General features: G+C 45.9%; 1 protein-coding gene across 5 annotated transcripts in view; it reads left to right on the top strand.

Moving 5' to 3' along the window:
* ADGRF5 (adhesion G protein-coupled receptor F5) overlaps positions 1–16,989 on the top strand; it is a 113,135-nt gene that overhangs the window by 24,259 nt on the left and 71,887 nt on the right. The window contains exon 2 of one of the 5 annotated variants that reach the window (XM_066252170.1): positions 10,478–10,722. The exons of 1 other annotated variant lie outside the window; for it this stretch is intronic. The gene's annotated coding sequence lies outside the window, so the exon portion shown is untranslated. Of the gene's footprint in view, positions 1–10,375; positions 10,723–16,989 lie in introns of those variants that run through there. 3 more of the 5 variants (XM_066252188.1, XM_066252161.1, XM_066252196.1) reach the window with 3 other exon arrangements.

Genomic DNA, 16,989 nt, shown 5'->3' with positions numbered 1-16,989 from the left:
ATTTCTGAAAAACTCAAGAAGTACAGAACCCAGGGCAACCAGCCTTTGGGTTTACCAACCTGGTCGCCTGGCTGACTGTGCAGTCAGACAGACTCTCAGAGTTGACCATTAGAGAATGAAGCAGAACAGACCAGTGAATAAAGAGAGTACCAAAGCAATCAAGGGCTTACCCATGGCTCGGATTTGGGAAGATGGGAATTCAGTAAACCTACAGGTAAGCCATTCAAAGTGAACAACAAATGCTTCTCCCCAGTAAGAAAGCACGCAACTTGTTTTGAACAGGAGGAGCTAGTTTGCTAAGTAACGTACTACAGGTAAAATAAAAAGTGGTGTTTGTGGTCTAACAAGATCTTGCTAGCTCTCAAATATTTAATTTCCCCAAAGCTAAGTCAAAAGCTCTGTTGTTTTTCAACATTCCATATCTCTGTGCTTTCAAAAGACACATTCTTCCTTCTCCCCGAGGAGTTGAACTTCAGAAATTTTGATTAATTTTCACTTGTGCTTCATTTTCCATTCTCATCACCACTGCCCCCGGCTTTATACTTCTCCTCAGCGGGCTTATTTTAGGCCCTTTCTTGGAGCTCAATTTCAGAGCCTTTGTGGTTCTTGACAGACACGGGCGTCAGCTGGTCTTTTCCTGAATTTATTCTCAAGCAAACCTTGTCATTGTGCCTGGCATACTACGTATTCTTGAGAGGGCATTTTAAAAAGAGTACATCATTCCTCTGAAAAACAGAGAGAAGGGTTAGTGCAGGGACATAACTGCTAAACAAACATACAGCAGGAACCAAGGGGTGGTGACTCTATAAGGAGGTGGGATGCATACGGGGGGAGGGGGTTGGCAGTTTTTACCCAAGGATGCCCTCCTCTGGTTGACCTGAAGGTGATATTGGCCTATTAGTATTTCCTTCATATTGTTGGTCTTGGAAAATTTATCAAGCCTCTATTGTGTACTAGGGATATCTATCTAGCTCTACTTCAGAAATTACTTCTACTCTTTGACTAAAATGGTGGATTGTGACCCCATGTATACTGCTCACAAAAATTAGGGGATATTTCAAAAGGAATATGAAGCTAATAAATATGCCCTAATTTTTGTGAGCCGGATAGGTAGGGGGGCTCCCGTGTGCAGGGACATTGGTGTGTACAGTGTGTTTACAATAAAAACCGTGCTGTGACTGTGCTTTCGGAAGCACTGGCTTCCCCTGGGGGTGTCTAGACCCCAGGCAGCTGGAAACGAGAGGACGGGGAAAGCAAAATTTCTCCTCTATTCACCTATTCATTAAAAAAGTACTAATTACATGCTGACTATGCCCTTTTCCACAGTTACTTAGTATTTTAGTTCATATTTTATTTTATAATCCTACCTCCAAATTAGTCATTTTTAACTAATAATTTAAGGAACTAGTCATTTCAAAATTAATCGTTAAAGAATAGTTTTTAAATGATTGGTTCTCGAGTGTTTGATTTCCTTCTTTCTTAAATATGCCTGTAAGCTAAGTTCATGGACACCTTATGAACAAAAAGTTCACTCCAGGTCCAGGAGTGAACTGGAAAAAAAAAATACACCTGTGTTTTCGCTAACCTCTAAATGAAATTTAGAATTTCCTTTAATCAGGAACACAGGCAATAAACCAGAAAAGTATTAGCGGTGCCCATGATTTGCTTCCAATAGAAATCAAAGATATTTTTCTTCACATTACTATGTTATAGATCCTTAAAAATGTAGTTTATTCCCATCACCACTTAAAATTCATAATCGTTATTGAACCTGCCTCAGTAGTTGACTAGCTTAATAAAGAAGCAAACACTAAATCACATCATGTTTTAATATTTCAGTAACTATGTGTCAGTAGAGTGTAATCTTATGTATTTTGCTTTATGCATTTAAAAACGCTATTCTGAGACGGCGTTGATAGGGTCTACCAGATGGCCAAAGGAGTCTATGACACAAAAAGTTCTCCTTGGTACCCTTTCAGCCAGGGTCCGTGAAATACAAACCTTCTCAGGCTTTTTATGCCTAAAAATGTCTTTATTTTGCTCCCATCCATGAATGTTCTTTCAAGCAGGGGACCAGATGAGGTCACCCTGGAATAAACTACGTGAAAAAGGACAGTGAGACCCTGGACCAAGCCTGGGGCACACCAAATTTTAAGGGTCAGGCAGAGGAAGAACGGCCACTGGAAAGACTAAGAGGAGAGACTGGCGGGGAAGGAAGGACTTCAGAAGAGCAGGTGTCACAGAAGCCAGAAGAATATGGGGCTCTAGGAAGAAGGGAGTAGCCAAGTCTGTCTCAGGGCACCGCAGGATCAAGGGCGATAAGGACAGAAAATGCACCATGGTGACATGGAAGCCATGGTGACCACCAGGGGAGCAGCTTTGGCAATACCAGGGAAGGAACATGGATTGACTGACTCTGAGGCCAGAGAAGAGGGCTAAGATAGTGGAGACAAGTGTGTGCAGCTCTTTGTTCAAGGTTTGTTGTGAAGGGGAGCCGAAGCTGTTGCAGTCAGTGGGGAGAGAGAAAGAAGCAGATCAAAGGCTTTTAAGGAGACCTTCTAGAACAGGTCGATATGCTGATGTGACTGACCCAGCGCTGAGGGAGCAAGAGGAATCAAGACCCAGGGCCAAGCGGAGGAAGAGGCAAGCCCTCGGGAGGAGCTGGCCAGGTCCTGTCACCCTCTCAAACTGGCGGGAGGGCACAAGGGCGGCGGCGCAGGCGTAAGAGGTGGGCAGTTCCTGCGCAGGAGCGCGGGCATCCCCGGGCCAAGGCTGCTGTTGTCTCAGTGAAGAATGACGGCTGCTGCTAGGACTGAGGAGAGACGAGGAGGTGTGAAGTGGGCATTCTGAGGAGAAAACTAGAATAATGGGAATAATTGTCAGGCTCTGCGCCTCCGATCCCACCAGCCATCAGCAGGATGATTTTGATGAACAAGCTGCCTGTCTGTCTGCCCTGGGGCACAGTTAAGAGTGCTAACACCACCACTCTCTGTTTCCCCGCACTGCCCTCTCACCTCAGCGCCCCCTGCCGGCTCTACTCCCTCCCATAGGAAAGCTTCTCTGATGGCTGATTCAGGCTTAGATACAGCTCCTTGGAAATGCACAGTATGCCAACCTTCCAAAGGTATTTGAGTCAGAGTCCAGGCTGTTCCTTCACTTAAAGCACTTTGTTTCTCAAAGTGTAATTTTAGGAATTGGTGGCAGGTGGACACGATTTTCTATTTGTTGTTGTTGCTTCTCAAATCCTACCACAGGGGTGACAGTTTATATTTCTTATGTCACCTGGAACCGTGTTTTTCAGACTACCCTGGTGCTGTTCGCCACAATGATGGTTCAACTGTATTCTAACATGTTAGAAAGAATTGTTGAACATTCTTCCATAAAACAATTTAGGTGCTGGAAAAGTTGGGCTAATTCATTTAGAGCATCATTTTCAGCGCTAATGAAATTGTGAAGCAAGCATCCTGAAGAAAAGACGAGTTCAACACAAGCTTAATATTGTCTAATTCTCTACTCAGAAATCATTACACCATCTTAGACATTTAGTATAGAGATAAACACCCTACTAGTACCTGTTGGAATTGTCTCAATTTAGAGGTAAGAGGAAAAGTATCTTAATAGTATCCTGGGATCACAGGAGGGCAGAGGGCAGGACAGGCACCAGAGCATATGTTAAGAGTGCTGAGTGGGAAGACGGGCCATCTACATTCTAATTCTGGTGCTCACACTGATGGGTGTTGTGGCCTGGCCAAGCCCCTCTGTTCCCTCTCACACAAGGTAGCTGGAAAGAATTAGCAGAGGCCTCTTTACTCTGACTCCTCGATTTTGATTCCTCCTGGCATGGATAACTCTTCAGCTCATATTTGCCTTATGGTTTTAGCATCAAGGATGTTCACTAATCAACTTGATAAGTTCTGATAAAATTATCTCTATAATCAGAAACAAAAATAGGGGGGGACTTTCTTTTGAGGTCAAAGGATATGGTGAAGACCTGAAGAGAGTACAGAACAATGAAATCTAAATGGGAGGTGCCCTCACGGGGGCAGGGCTTTGCAGGCCCACACTAGGATCTGCCAGATGTTTGCAGGCCACCCTCACTGTTTCCCATGGTCTGCATATGTACCAGTGCAGAGCACCTGCACTCAGGATGAACAATAAAGGCACAGAGGTTAGAATAGGAAGGACTATCCTAGTTCACCGGCAAAAGAACACGTGTACTTTAGAGGAAATGAAGATTCATTCTAAATAGATTCCTTCCCAGACTAAGACAGGAAAAAATGCCCATGTCTTCAAACATCCTGCCCTTCTCCATAATACTGATGAAGGAAGGAGTGAAGAAGAAGAAGTCAATGACACATTTTTTAATCAATAACTCTGACATCATGTTCAGCACGCTACAGCCTGTAGATGACTATGTCATGCTGTGGGCATCAGTACATGCTTCTACACAGGTGGCATGTTACCTGTGAGGACTAAAGGTGGAACCTGAGGCTGGGGATGGCCTACAGGCTGCTGATGGTCAGTTCTCCTCAATAAAAGATCAAGAAAGGACTATTGATGATACCTCCACAAAACCATGTCCTAAATCTGCCTCCATTCCTCCATTTGCTGTGCTTCCCTCTTCTGGTAGAAGGCAAGGAAGGTAGTGCTAAGAGTAGAGTCCAACACAGACAGAAGACCAGCTGGAAGATGCTTTGGGTTTCTGCCGGAAGCTGGGGACATCCTGGAGGCAGAAGAAGGTGAGCAGAATGGGGCTGTGAACTGTATCCAATGAGTTCAAAAGATGGAAGCTTTGGGATCTTCCCTAGAAAAATAACACAGTTATCTGAGAGAGATGTACACTAAGAAGATATAATAACTCTGTGGGAGGAATGAGTCCAGTAACAGCAAATGCAAATAAAACTCGAGAGGCTGCAGCCGAGCCCAAGTGCGACCAACTCCAATTAGCAGAGACTCTGCCAAGATATACACACAAAAGATAAGAACAAGACCGTTTGTATACTATAAAACTACCCAATTATTTGTTGGTTCCTTCCTTGCATAAGGACAGGTCAGTGCCAGAGGGGAACTTTGCTGGCTTGGAAATAGAAATACTGAAGGAGAACTGACCCTGGGCCACATTGGGTCAAAAGGATTACCAACATCTGGTTGTGGCTTGAAAAAAATAAAGCCAGGCAGGACTTAACCCTTAACCTGTCAATGAATGGAAGTCAGAGTGCTTTGAAAGTTGAGTTATCGTATACTTTTGCATATCCTTCTGCTATCTATATGCTAAAGCTGTGACATTCAGAACTTTGCTTGTGTGCTACACTTCTAAACAGCCTTCTTTAGTAAATCAAAGAGGCATCTCTGCCCTCAGAGAGCTTACATTTTAGTGGAGGGATGGAGGATGGAGACAGCCAGTGAATAAAATAAATAAGTTCATGATAGTATATTTGAGGTGGTATATGATATGGAACAATATAATCAAGGAAAAGGGAATGGGGGGCTGGACTGTGAAATATGGCAGTCAGCTTAGTCCATATTAAGAAAATGACAGGAAGGAGATCAGGAGTGTGACAAGGATATCTAGGCAAAGAGCGTTGCAGGCAGGGAGAAGAGCAAAGTGTGAAGACTGAGCTGGAAATGTGTCCAGCTCACAGGAAGGTCAGCGTGATGGAGCGACATGAGTGGAGGGGAGCAAAGGAAGAGAGGAATTCAGGGAAGAAGAGGTGGGAGGAGCAGGGATGACGATGGGATAGTATAAGGCTTCCAGACCATTGAAAGGACATTCGCCTTGACTGTGTGAGATGGGAGGGCCAGAGGGTTGAGCATGGGTGGTGGCATTATACAATATAACGTATGTTTTATGAGGACCATCTAACCGCGGTCTTACACAAACACCAAATAGAGGCGATAAGGATCTAGTCAAGAGATAATGATGGCTTGAATGGGAATGATAGCATGGAAGAGATGAGAGATGCCTGAATATGTAAATATGTTGAAGGTAGAGCTAACAGGATTTGATGACAAATTAAACATAAAGAGTCCAAGGGAAGACTCAAAGGTTTTTGTCTAAGTTACCTGGAATGATAAAGACACCATTACTAAGATAGGAGAGACTATTGGAATTGTTCGGGAAAGAAAGTCAGAATTTTAGTTTTAGACACGCTCAGTGTGAGATCTTATTGAGCATCTGAAAAAATGGAGGTATTAAGTAGGAAGTTCGACACATGGGTCAGGAATTCGGGTTAAAGGTCCATGATAAAGATATACATTTGGAGGTCATCAGCCCAAGGATTTAAAGCACAAAACTCGTGGGGATCACCTGGGGAATAAGCATCAACAGAGAAGAGTCCCAGTGACTGAGCCATGGGGCATTCTAAGGTTGAGAGGAGGAACCAGCAATGGAGTGAGATGGCTCAGTTTCCTTTGTCTGCTCTTATTGATGACCAGCAAAATGCAGCGCTATGCTAGCAGCTGGGCACACAATAAATGAGAGCAGTTCCTGCCCCCAAGGAGCTCACAGTCAGTGCATTAAAAGAATCCGTTGATTGCAGTGTGGTAACTGCAAAAAGACACGCATCTGGTCATATGAAACCAGGAAGAAGGAACTCTTGGCCCAGGCTGGAAAGGCTACAAGGGTCACCGGAAAAAGTAACACCTGTAACTTTAAGAGTCACCAAAAGTTAGCTAGGTGAGGAAGGGGGGAGGGCAGAAGAGTGAAGCAGCTTGGAACACGCTGAGAAATACCCATCTAAGAAATATACATCTATTTGGTGCCAACATCTATGCCTGTGAAAATAGCTCTGTCTCTAATGAGGTTATGCCCTCAGGTCCTAAGAGACACTTCATACTAATACAAACATAGATAACACAGCTGTCCCATTAGTTACTCTGGCTATACCCCTGCAGTCTGGTGGAAGATGTCTGGGATCAATTCGCCATCAACTTCAACGTCTTCAAATGCAGAAGGGGCCTCTGTCACAGCCCATACATTTGGAGCTGCTGCAGGGTAAAGTCTCCCCATCAGCGGTTAATTCTGGGTTGCAGCCCAGACCATATGGTGGTTCCATTTTTTATTGGTCTTTGTTTTTATTGTAAAGTGAGGGCGACAAGCACAGAGTGTTCCTAGCAACAGACGGGACTGTGGGGGAGAGAAGAATTGCTCCTCAGGGGATCAGAGGGACAGCCACTTGGACCGCGCCCCTTTCCACATCAGACTGCCAAAAAGCACCTGACAGCACAACGCTAGCGTGGCGGGGGAAGAGCAGTTGTAAAGAAAGCCTGTCCTCAGGCGCTCACTCTGATGGCAAGGTGTTTCCTAAGGCAAGGTATGTCGTCCAAGTTCCTCCATATTGTTCATCTTTTTGTAAGTATCAAGGTCTGCAGCTCCCTTTTCTCCAGTTGTGGGCTAGCTCAGCCATTAGACATTTGCTTCCCAAAGCTGTCAGCCTGCAAAGTTCTTTTTCTTTTTTTTTAATTAAGTGAGAGGTGGGAGGCAGGGAGGCAGATTCCTGCGTGTGCCCCAACCAGGATCCACCCAGCAAGCCCCCTACAGGGTGATGCTCTGCCCATCTGGGGCTGCTCTTCATTGCTTGGCAACTGGGCTATTTCAGCACCTGGGGCAAAGCCTTGGAGCCATCCTCAGTGCCTGGGACCAAATTGCTCAAAACACTGGAGCTATGGCTGTGGGAGAGAAGGAGAGAGAGAAAGAGGAGGGATAGGGTGGAGAAGTAGATGGACGCTTCTTCTATGTGCCCTGACTGGGAATTGAACCCAGGACTTCCATACACTGGGCGGATGCTCTACTGCTGGCCAGGGCCACAATGTTGTTTTTATGTTAATGCCCAGTGTCCTCCTATGATTTCTTTCTTCCTCCCCAACATAGCTGCCATATCCATCTATGTTTATACCAATGCGCTCAGGTTACCTCCCAAAGGAAGCAAATCTCATGACGGAGACAATAAGATATATTTCAGAAACATCTGCAAAGTGCCAGTCAATCCATGCTGCACCTGAGGCAAAGCTAGCATAAAACAAAGGCAAAGATAATAGCAAATCCATATGCAACTATTATTACAACAAAAATCTCTTCTCTGCAAAAATCCTAAGAGCGAACACGCCTGCTCACTATGTGCCAGGCACTGTTCTAAACATTTTTACTTGTATTTAACTCATTTACTCCTCACGACAACCATGAGGTAAGTATTATTATTATTTTACAGATAAGGAAACTGAGGTCTAGAAAGAGTAACTAATCTAAGTTTTCACAGAGCTTCCATTTGACAGATATGGAGTAGTATATAGCTACTCTTGACCTCTAGGCTATTCTGGGTTTTCAAGACCCAGGTGTTTTTCCAGTACTTACATTCAATATTATAGATTTTTAGTGTAAGAAAGAATCTTTAGTCCATTTCCTGTGGAACATGTCAATACTATTTATATTTAGCATAAGAAGTTAACTTGGAGTATTTCAGAATATGACTTAATTAACCTATTTGACTCTATGTGTTTTTATTTTTTTCCCTATTTTTTAGGCCAAAGGTAGAATTTTACATAGAATCAAAAGATTCTATTATTTTTTTTTATAGTGATTCACCACTTTATTACAGTGGCTTTTAGCTACAAGTAACAGAAACCCTTATTGGAGCTGGAATAATGCAAAGAACCTCGACTGAGTCATTCACAGTAAGTTCAGAGGTAATGTGCACCTACAGTCAGCCACATGGGTAGGCTTACCCCGGAGTCCTCAAGGAGAACGGGATCACCATGCCTTGAACCAGTGTCAGTTATCCCCTGAGCTCACAGACCAGTTACCTGGGCGCTTCCAGCCAGACCTGGGAAGACAGCAGAAGGGGGTCACCTGTGGGTGGGCAAACACCACTGTGTGCTTCCCAGGGGCTGCGTGAAGGAGGCTGGAGAACACAACTGAGAATCAGTACCAAGAACTAGAAGAGTTATATTTTGAAGGTCCATCCTCTTTTTTATTTTATTTTAATTTTTCCATTGATTTGAGAGAGAAAGAGAGAGGAAGAGGGAGAGAGGGAGAGAGAAGAGAGAGAGAGAGAAGCATCAACTCACTGTTCTACTTAGTTGTTCCATTTAGTTGTGTACTAGTTGGTTGCTTCTCATATGTGCCCTGACTAGGGATTGAACCCGTGACCTCGGCGAGATGGGACAGCTTTCTATCCACTAAGCCTCCCATCTAGGGCCAAGTTCATTCTCTTTTAATCAAAATACTTAACTTTTGTCTCCAGCCTGAATTCTGTTGGTGGTTGCCGGCACGTCTAAGTGCGACAGCTTCAGCCAGAAGGGAAGACGGGCGAGGAGAGAGGGAGACCGTGTGGACCAAGGAAGCCTTGTGAATTTAGGGGATGAGAGCTGGGTCTCCAGAGAGTGATGGACTGTTCTGGAGCTCTTCTTCTTTGTCAGCTCTCATTGGTGCCTATAAGCTCAACACTATCATTATCCACTCTTGTATATAATAAAGCTGAGTCTCAGTGAGGAGAAGTCGGTGGGACTATGGTTTGAATCACCACAGTCTGATTCCGGTGCCCCTGCTTTGACACTGATGGTTTCCCCTAAATCCAGCCAGGGAGCTATCTGCATCAGACCCTCCTGGGGCACTTACTTACAAAGCAGATTCCTGGCTCCAGGCCAGGTCTCAGTCATCCAGCGTTCTCTGGACAAGGCTCAAGGGCGGGCAACTGACCAGCAGTCCCCATACTCAGGTGGAAGACCAAGTGGAGGAGCATCTATTACTTCCCATCAGCGCCCTGACCTTTGGCATGTCCTTGTTTCTCCTTGGGCCTCAGTTTGCTCACTTGTAAAACAAGGATACATAGTTACTTCCAGCTCAAAAACTCTGATTAGCATTCATCTTTAAACCCAACAACCTGACTCCAGCCTGCCAACTGATGCTTCTCCACGGATCTTATCTTTATACATTAATGTTACCAAGATGATATTTTAAAGTGTCACAGACTTTATACTTTGATGCACAAACACTTCTCAGAAATCTGAAAGAACTAGTTGTTTCTTCCTGTGGCATATCGGAAGTTCAGCCATCCCTAAAGCCCTGGGCTGGGACTAAACCAATGTTTTAGGTCTTGTTGTATTCCTAGGAGCTTTTTGTTCTCTGACTTTTAGGCACTGCTAGGTACAAAGAACTCATCAATCATTGTAATTATTTTTCTCCTCTCAGGTCACAGTCTAATTAGGTGGACATCTTACCAAGGTTTAAGCCAGGCATCCTACACCTGTCATCAGCTCTAACCCATCTGGGTTTGCTTTGGTTTCAGTTTCATGATTTTTTTTTTTTTTTTCTTGAGAGAAAGAAAAGCAAGAACTGGGGGCATTGGCCAAACAAGTCCGGCCACTCAGTGGAGAAGTTTCCAGATAAGAAGGATCTGAAGGACTTCCTATGGGCGTGAGGGAAATTGCACACGCCATCCGGGGAAGAGGACCAGGAAATCACTTCTTGTTTTTCAAACAGCAGCAGGCTCTCAGGAATGGCTCTGTGAGGCTCGGAGGACCCAGGAGGGAGGCATCGGCCAGCAGGGAGGTCGAGCTTGGCGCGGCGCTGCCGGAGCCTCGCGATGAGTCCTGCTCGGCTCTTTCTGTAGCCGGCGTGAGGCCTTCGAGGAGGCTGAGGAGCCAATGATCTCGCAGTGGAGACCTGGGAGCTTTTAGGCAGCTGGTTATAGCAGGAGCCGGTCTGGGGTCTTCGGCGCTGGATAGGTGGGTAACAGATATTTCTCCTTCTGGGTCTGTCTCCCTTTGCAGCAAGACCACGGCAACACCTCAGTCACTCTGAGGTCACTCCTTTTAGGGCATCTCCCAGTTAGGAACCTCTTCGCCTGATGATCTGTTTTGTGGGATATGCACTGCCGGGGCATGTATGTTGGGAGCATGAAGCATGTGTGATCAGGCGCATTGTGTAGCCCGTTGTTTAAGACGAGACTGTGTTTAGGGAGACTGAGTATCAGGCAGTTAGCTGGGATCTTTGTAGGGTTTTTTCCTCTAGCATAGGGTTTTCTTCCTGATCCCCCCCCCTTTTTTTTTTTTTGGTTAATGAATTTTTCCATCTCTGAACCAGAAAATACCATGACTCCCAGAGCATTTGCTATGCGAGCGGTCCCACGGCCAGGCAGCCATGCTGCTGTGGTGCTGACGAGGGGGGAGCCTGCCCATGCATAGAACCAGAGCCGGGGGTAGCCTTCCAGCTCTGTCCCCGGGCACAGGGTGTTCTCTAAAATGACAGATGTAAGTGGGGTGTGCAGTTAGCGCTACGAAGGAAGTCAGGAAGAGTGTTGGGAGTGAGCGCTAGGCAGATTGCCCCGAGCGTTCTAGACGGGAGGGAAAGCTCTAGGATGTGTATTGCTTAAGCTGTGTTCACTTATCCATTGTGGAAAGCCAGGCCACACGACCTCACTGCAGCTCAGTTTGTCCCTTCATGAAGGGCTAGTGTTTCGGTCTTTTGAATTATACAAGTGATACATGAATGTATTTGTGCTGGAATGGAGTCTAACAACTTTTCAAGCCTCCAACTCCCCAATCTGCATTGCTTTTCCCCGTCCCCCAAATCAGTCCAACAGTAGTTTTCTGTGTATCTTTATCAGTTAAATGACTTATTTTCTCTCTTCCAAGCTGTTCAGACAAGCCAGGACACATAGGGGAACAATGCATTGTCATCGTCAAATCCATATACCGATCCTTAACAACACCTTTTTCTCTCTGGAAAGATTAAACAATACATGAGTAGTAGTGTGAACAGTTATTTTAACACTTAGAAAAGTCTGAAGGACTTTTACTCATTTTTACTGTTATTATTTTTATGTTGGCTTTGGCAATTAATACTATTATATTAATAACAACTTCCCATGGACTAAACTTTAGAGTTACTGACTTGAAGTTTGAGTTTCTCTTTGAAGACTATCAAAGGCAGTTTTGTTCTGGAAATGAAAAAGAATAAAAGAAAAGAAAATGAACTGGATAGATAGATGATAGATAGATAGATATAGATCCTTAGATTAAATGGTTGGCTCAGGAAAATAAGATGAGTGTGAGAGACACTCCTTTTTAATTTAATAGATAATAAATGTGTGTAACAGATGGTTTCTTTTTATCCCTTTTGTAAAAAGGTGGTCTTTTGGCCCTGGCCGGTTGGCTCAGTGGTAGAGTGTCGGCCTGGCATGCAGGAGTCCCGGGTTTGATTCCTGGCCAGGGCACACAGGAGAAGTGCCCATCTGCTTCTCCACCCCTCCCCCTCTCCTTCCTCTCTGTCTCTCTCTTCCCCTCCCACAGCCAAGGCTCCATTGGAGCAAAGTTGGCCCGGGTGCTGAGGATGGCTCTGTGGCCTTTGCCTCAGGCGCTAGGATGGCTCTGATTGCGGCATAGCGATGCTCCAGATGGGCAGAGCATCGCCCCCTGGTGGGCATGCCAGGTGGATCCCAGTTGGGCGCATGCGGGAGTCTGTCTGACTGCCTCACAGTTTCCAACTTCAGAAAAATACAAAAAAAAAAAAAAAGGCGGTCTTTTGTAACCCTCTCCCGCCATACTTTGTAATAAGTGCATAAGAAAAAAATCACTACTTACAAGTCCATATGGCTCACAAAAGAGCAACGTCAAATCCAAGAACAATTACAAAATGTTTTCCGTTGCACTTTGGTATTTTCTTGTCCTTACCAAGGTTTTTCACCCCAAACTGGAGGGTCACTTGGCCCTGCTGGTTTTGGACAGTCGGTGGTGCTTTCCTGCCTGTCCCGTTACACCTGCTGGCTTGGTGCTCCTCCCGGTCCCTGCCCGTTAAGATTAGTCACTTCACCTTCCTGCAGAGATCCAGCTCTAGAAGGAGACGTCGTCTTTCCCACGTCATGGGTGAAGCAGGGATCTCGTTCCCATTTTATGGGATAATAATAATAATAAATGGGATATGACGTTCAGACATTGTTTGACCAGGAACATACAAGGAATCTTTCTGGGGCAGCGAGATGAGAGGAGACCCAGATCTCTGGCTTCGCAGCCCCATTCTTGGCCAGCGATCTGAGGGTAAAAGCCCTGTGGAATTAATGTGATTTGACTGGATTCTGGCAGCTTCATAGCAACCTGGACTCCAATTTTGCTGGGAACCAGGAGCTAGATGAAGCCGCTGTCTGGTCCAGATTGTAGTGGCTTTTTTTTTTTTTTTTTTTTTTTGTATTTTTCTGAAGCTGGAAACGGGGAGAGACAGTCAGACAGGCTCCTGCATGCGCCCGACCAGGATCCACCCGGCATGCCCACCAGGGGCGACGCTCTGCCCACCAGGGGGCGATGCTCTGCCCCTCTGGGGCGTCGCTCGTTGCGACCAGAGCCACTCTAGCACCTGGGGCAGAGGCCAAGGAGCCATCCCCAGCACCCGGGCCATCTTCGCTCCAATGGAGCCTTGGCTGCGGGAGGGGAAGAGAGAGACAGAGAGGAAGGAGGGGGGGTGGAGAAGCAAATGGGCGCTTCTCCTATGTGCCCTGGCCGGGAATCGAACCCGGGTCCCCCGCACGCCATGCGGACGCTCTACCGCTGAGCCAACCGGCCAGGGCCTGTAGTAGCTTTTAATCCCCGCTATGGGTTTGTGTCAGCACTGAAACTGAAAACCCCTGAAAAGAAGGGCGCCCGACCCTTCCCTGGAACAGTCTGATCAGAACCTGAGGAAGGGGCATGGGTGTGGGAATGGAATTATTCTTTACTTTCATCTCTGATGTAATGCATTTATGCAGTAAGGATGCGAACCGTTGAGTCTTAATGGTAGGAGGTAAAAACAGCTAAACTGAGAAGCAGAAGCAGTGCCCGCTCACGTAGCCTAGAAGTTGGGACCAGGAGTGGTGGCAGCTATGAGCGTCATGTCCTAGGGGTCTGGCTGCTGCTGTTGTGAGCAAAGCAGGCACACCTCACAACTGCATGTGAGGGCAAGGGGGAGTTTCCCAGCTCCCCCCGACCACGGCCCCACCTGTTGAGTCTAAACTGGAACAACCCTACCGACCTCACTGCAGATCCTTCGGCCGCTGTGACTGGCGGATTTTAGAAAATCAGATGAAATGTTCTAGGTAAACAGGATGTGCTCTTCTCGTGCCAAATGGCTGTGGGAGGAAGACTATAGATTTTACTCAATGTTGCTGTAGCACGCTTTTGTCTCGGTTCCAAGGGAAAGGGGGAAAAGAAATACTAATTAATGCTTTGCTGATCTGCCACTTTCTGGGTTGAACTAAATGTGAATAGACAATAAATCAGGGGCTGTGTTTTCATCATAAAATGTGCCCCTAGAACCTTCCTGCCCCGGCATTTCTTGCTAGTGCCCACATTAGTATGGTTCATCGGTATAATCTCTCCCTCCATTATAGATGCACCAAGAGGGAGGCCCCCTCGGTTTCCCCAAGTTTCCCCCAATGCCTGTGAGTTTTGGCACCAAACAGGTGCTGCAAGAAAGCCTCCTTGAGTTAACTATCTGTGTCGGCTGTGGGTACATTATACATTCGCGAGTTATTTACCAGCTGGGCATTTCAGCCCACATTGTATATGACTCCGGCCATGATGGTTGAAACAATCAGAATCTTGCCTGTTTCCTGAAAGGTCATCACAACAGTGAAACCTTGAAAATCACAGCTTAGTGGAGGCGCCTACTCTGGAGAGACCTGCTAAAGCTTGCAGAATGGAAAAGGCAAAGAAAGAATCCTTCCTTTGAATTAGCTTCTACTCTTAATGGAAGGCAAGAGACAGACATTGAAAAGTTTAATAACAGGTAATAATTCTTGAGTGCTTACTGTGTGTTCAGAGTTCTACGCAGAGGAACACATTTAGTTATTCAAATCATCCTATGACTCAAGTGCTACTACAATCCCTATTTTATAGGTGAGAGGACACGTCCTTTTGAGTAGGTTGCCTGAAGGCACACAGAACCAGCAAGCAGTGGAGTCAGGATCCCAGCTCAGTCTGGCTTGCGTGCCTACGCCTAACTACCATGTTGTGCTATAAAAACCACAACAGTACTGCAGAAACACCCACACGGCAGGGCAGGGAGGGCATGGAGGGAGGGAAAGGCGGTGTGTTCAGGGGAAAGATGTGTCTCTGGGGGGGACGAGGGGAGAGGCGGCATGCCATGAAGGGGAAGAGTTCAGACTTTGGCAGCAAACTCAGCTGCTTACTGTGTGACCCAGATATGTTATTGAATTTACCCAAACCTCAGTTTCTTCCTCTCTAAAGTGGAGAACAGTATAGGATAGGCAGGATTAAATGAGCCTCGTGCACACAGAGTGCTGAGCCTAATGCCCAACACACAGCAAGGGCCTGATAAATGATAGTAATTGCTGTTACTAAGAGTAAGCAGGACCTGCAATGGTGAGAAAAGTAAGGCTGAAAAAGGAGAAACAGATCATTTCAGTTGCCAAGAACAGTGAAAGAAGAGGCTGAGCAGTAGCAATCCATTCAACCAATATTGATTATTAATATTTATAACGTACGTGGCAAAGGAAGGTATAATACAAGTTTGTGCGTAGGTCAGCCTGCTCTCCAAGTGAGGGAAGGAAAATGTGGCACATTTGGGTTTATATGAGGTTGTAGTGATCGCGCATGCCAGGTGAACAAGCCCAGAGATTCTGCGGGCATTTGAGAAGGTTTAGAGCATCTGATTGTGGATCAGTGGCAGTCTATAAGAAAGAGTGCTCTAGACAAATGAATCAGCTGGTGGTCCGCTGGGTTACTGGGCAGGAAAGAAAGGAGGGAGGGTCCACGGAGGAGATTCCTGCAGTCGTCCGGGTGTCAGAGGATAATGTCCAAACCGATGTCATGGCCAGGAAAAGCAAACATCAGTGGCAGAGTCATGAACAGGACTTAGTGACCGGTTGACTTATTGTCCCAACTCGTGCCCTCGAGTCTTGTGTCCAAGAACACCTGGTGGGCTGAGAGCCAGGAAACGGGAGAATGCAGCCAGCCGCTGGAGAACCGAGAAGACGTGGTTTAGGAGAGAGCAGTGGAGAGAAGAACATGTGCTCAGTGCTAGATGAGTTGAATTTAGACCCAGCTGGAAAGAGCACCGTTGGAGAAAAGCTCCTAATAGACTGCTCACAAAAATTAGGGGATATTTCAAAATGAATATGAAGCAATAAAGAAAGAGAAGCATTTATTATTTTTTTAATTAAACAAGAACATCAGGAAAGCAAACGACAAGTCAATGAAAGTTGTTTGATTATGCAAATGAGATGCAAAACCAACTTTTATTTCATTGGTGAAAATGCACTGTACAAAAGGCTGAAAGTGCTGGAGTGTCTGCACGTTCCCTGATCCCCTAATTTTAGTGAGCAGTGTATTTAGTAACGAGATCAGGGTAAAAATGAAGTATTGGGAATTGTCACGTCAATTGATTATTAAAACGGAAGAAGTGGACAAGCTCCCTGGGACAAGGGTATCCAGAGAGGTGAGCCGAGGACCCAGGAGAGGTCCTGGCCGGCTGGCAGTGAGGCGGTGGTAGAATGAGGAGGATGGAGCCGCAGAGCAAGCGGGAAAGGAGCAGAAAGTGCAGCGAAGAGAGACCAGGAGAGGGGAAGGGGTCACTGGGAAGGAGGAGGCCCTAACGGCCGGCCGTCAGAAGCCAACCCGATTCCAGGGAGGACGATTCCAGGGAGGACGAGGAGTGGTGAAGAATGCTATTGGGTTTGCCGCAAATACTTTCATAGTGAGGTGAAGACTAAAGTCAGACTGTCTAGAATAAGGAAATCTTAGAATGGCCATGATTTCTCAGGGTACCGTATTATTTGGGGGAGAAAATTAGTAGTGCGCTCTTCATTTTGAGCAGCACACGCACATCATTCTTAAAGTCAAAGAAAATCTCTAGAGAGGGAAAAGAAAATTTCAGAGATGTGAAATCAATAGCCAGAGAGTCTGATGCCTGGTCTTAGGGAGGTGGGGTGGATCAGTGCTGGGAAAGGGAGAGTCAGAGGGCTCAGATAACCCTGCTAATTATTAAAACATTGGCATATTTTA

The sequence above is a fragment of the Saccopteryx bilineata genome, chromosome 1 (genome assembly GCF_036850765.1).
Source record: "Saccopteryx bilineata isolate mSacBil1 chromosome 1, mSacBil1_pri_phased_curated, whole genome shotgun sequence".
NCBI classification, from domain to species: domain Eukaryota; kingdom Metazoa; phylum Chordata; class Mammalia; order Chiroptera; family Emballonuridae; genus Saccopteryx; species Saccopteryx bilineata.
Note: the sequence above shows the minus strand (reverse complement) of the source record. Positions and strands in the feature narration are given on the sequence as shown.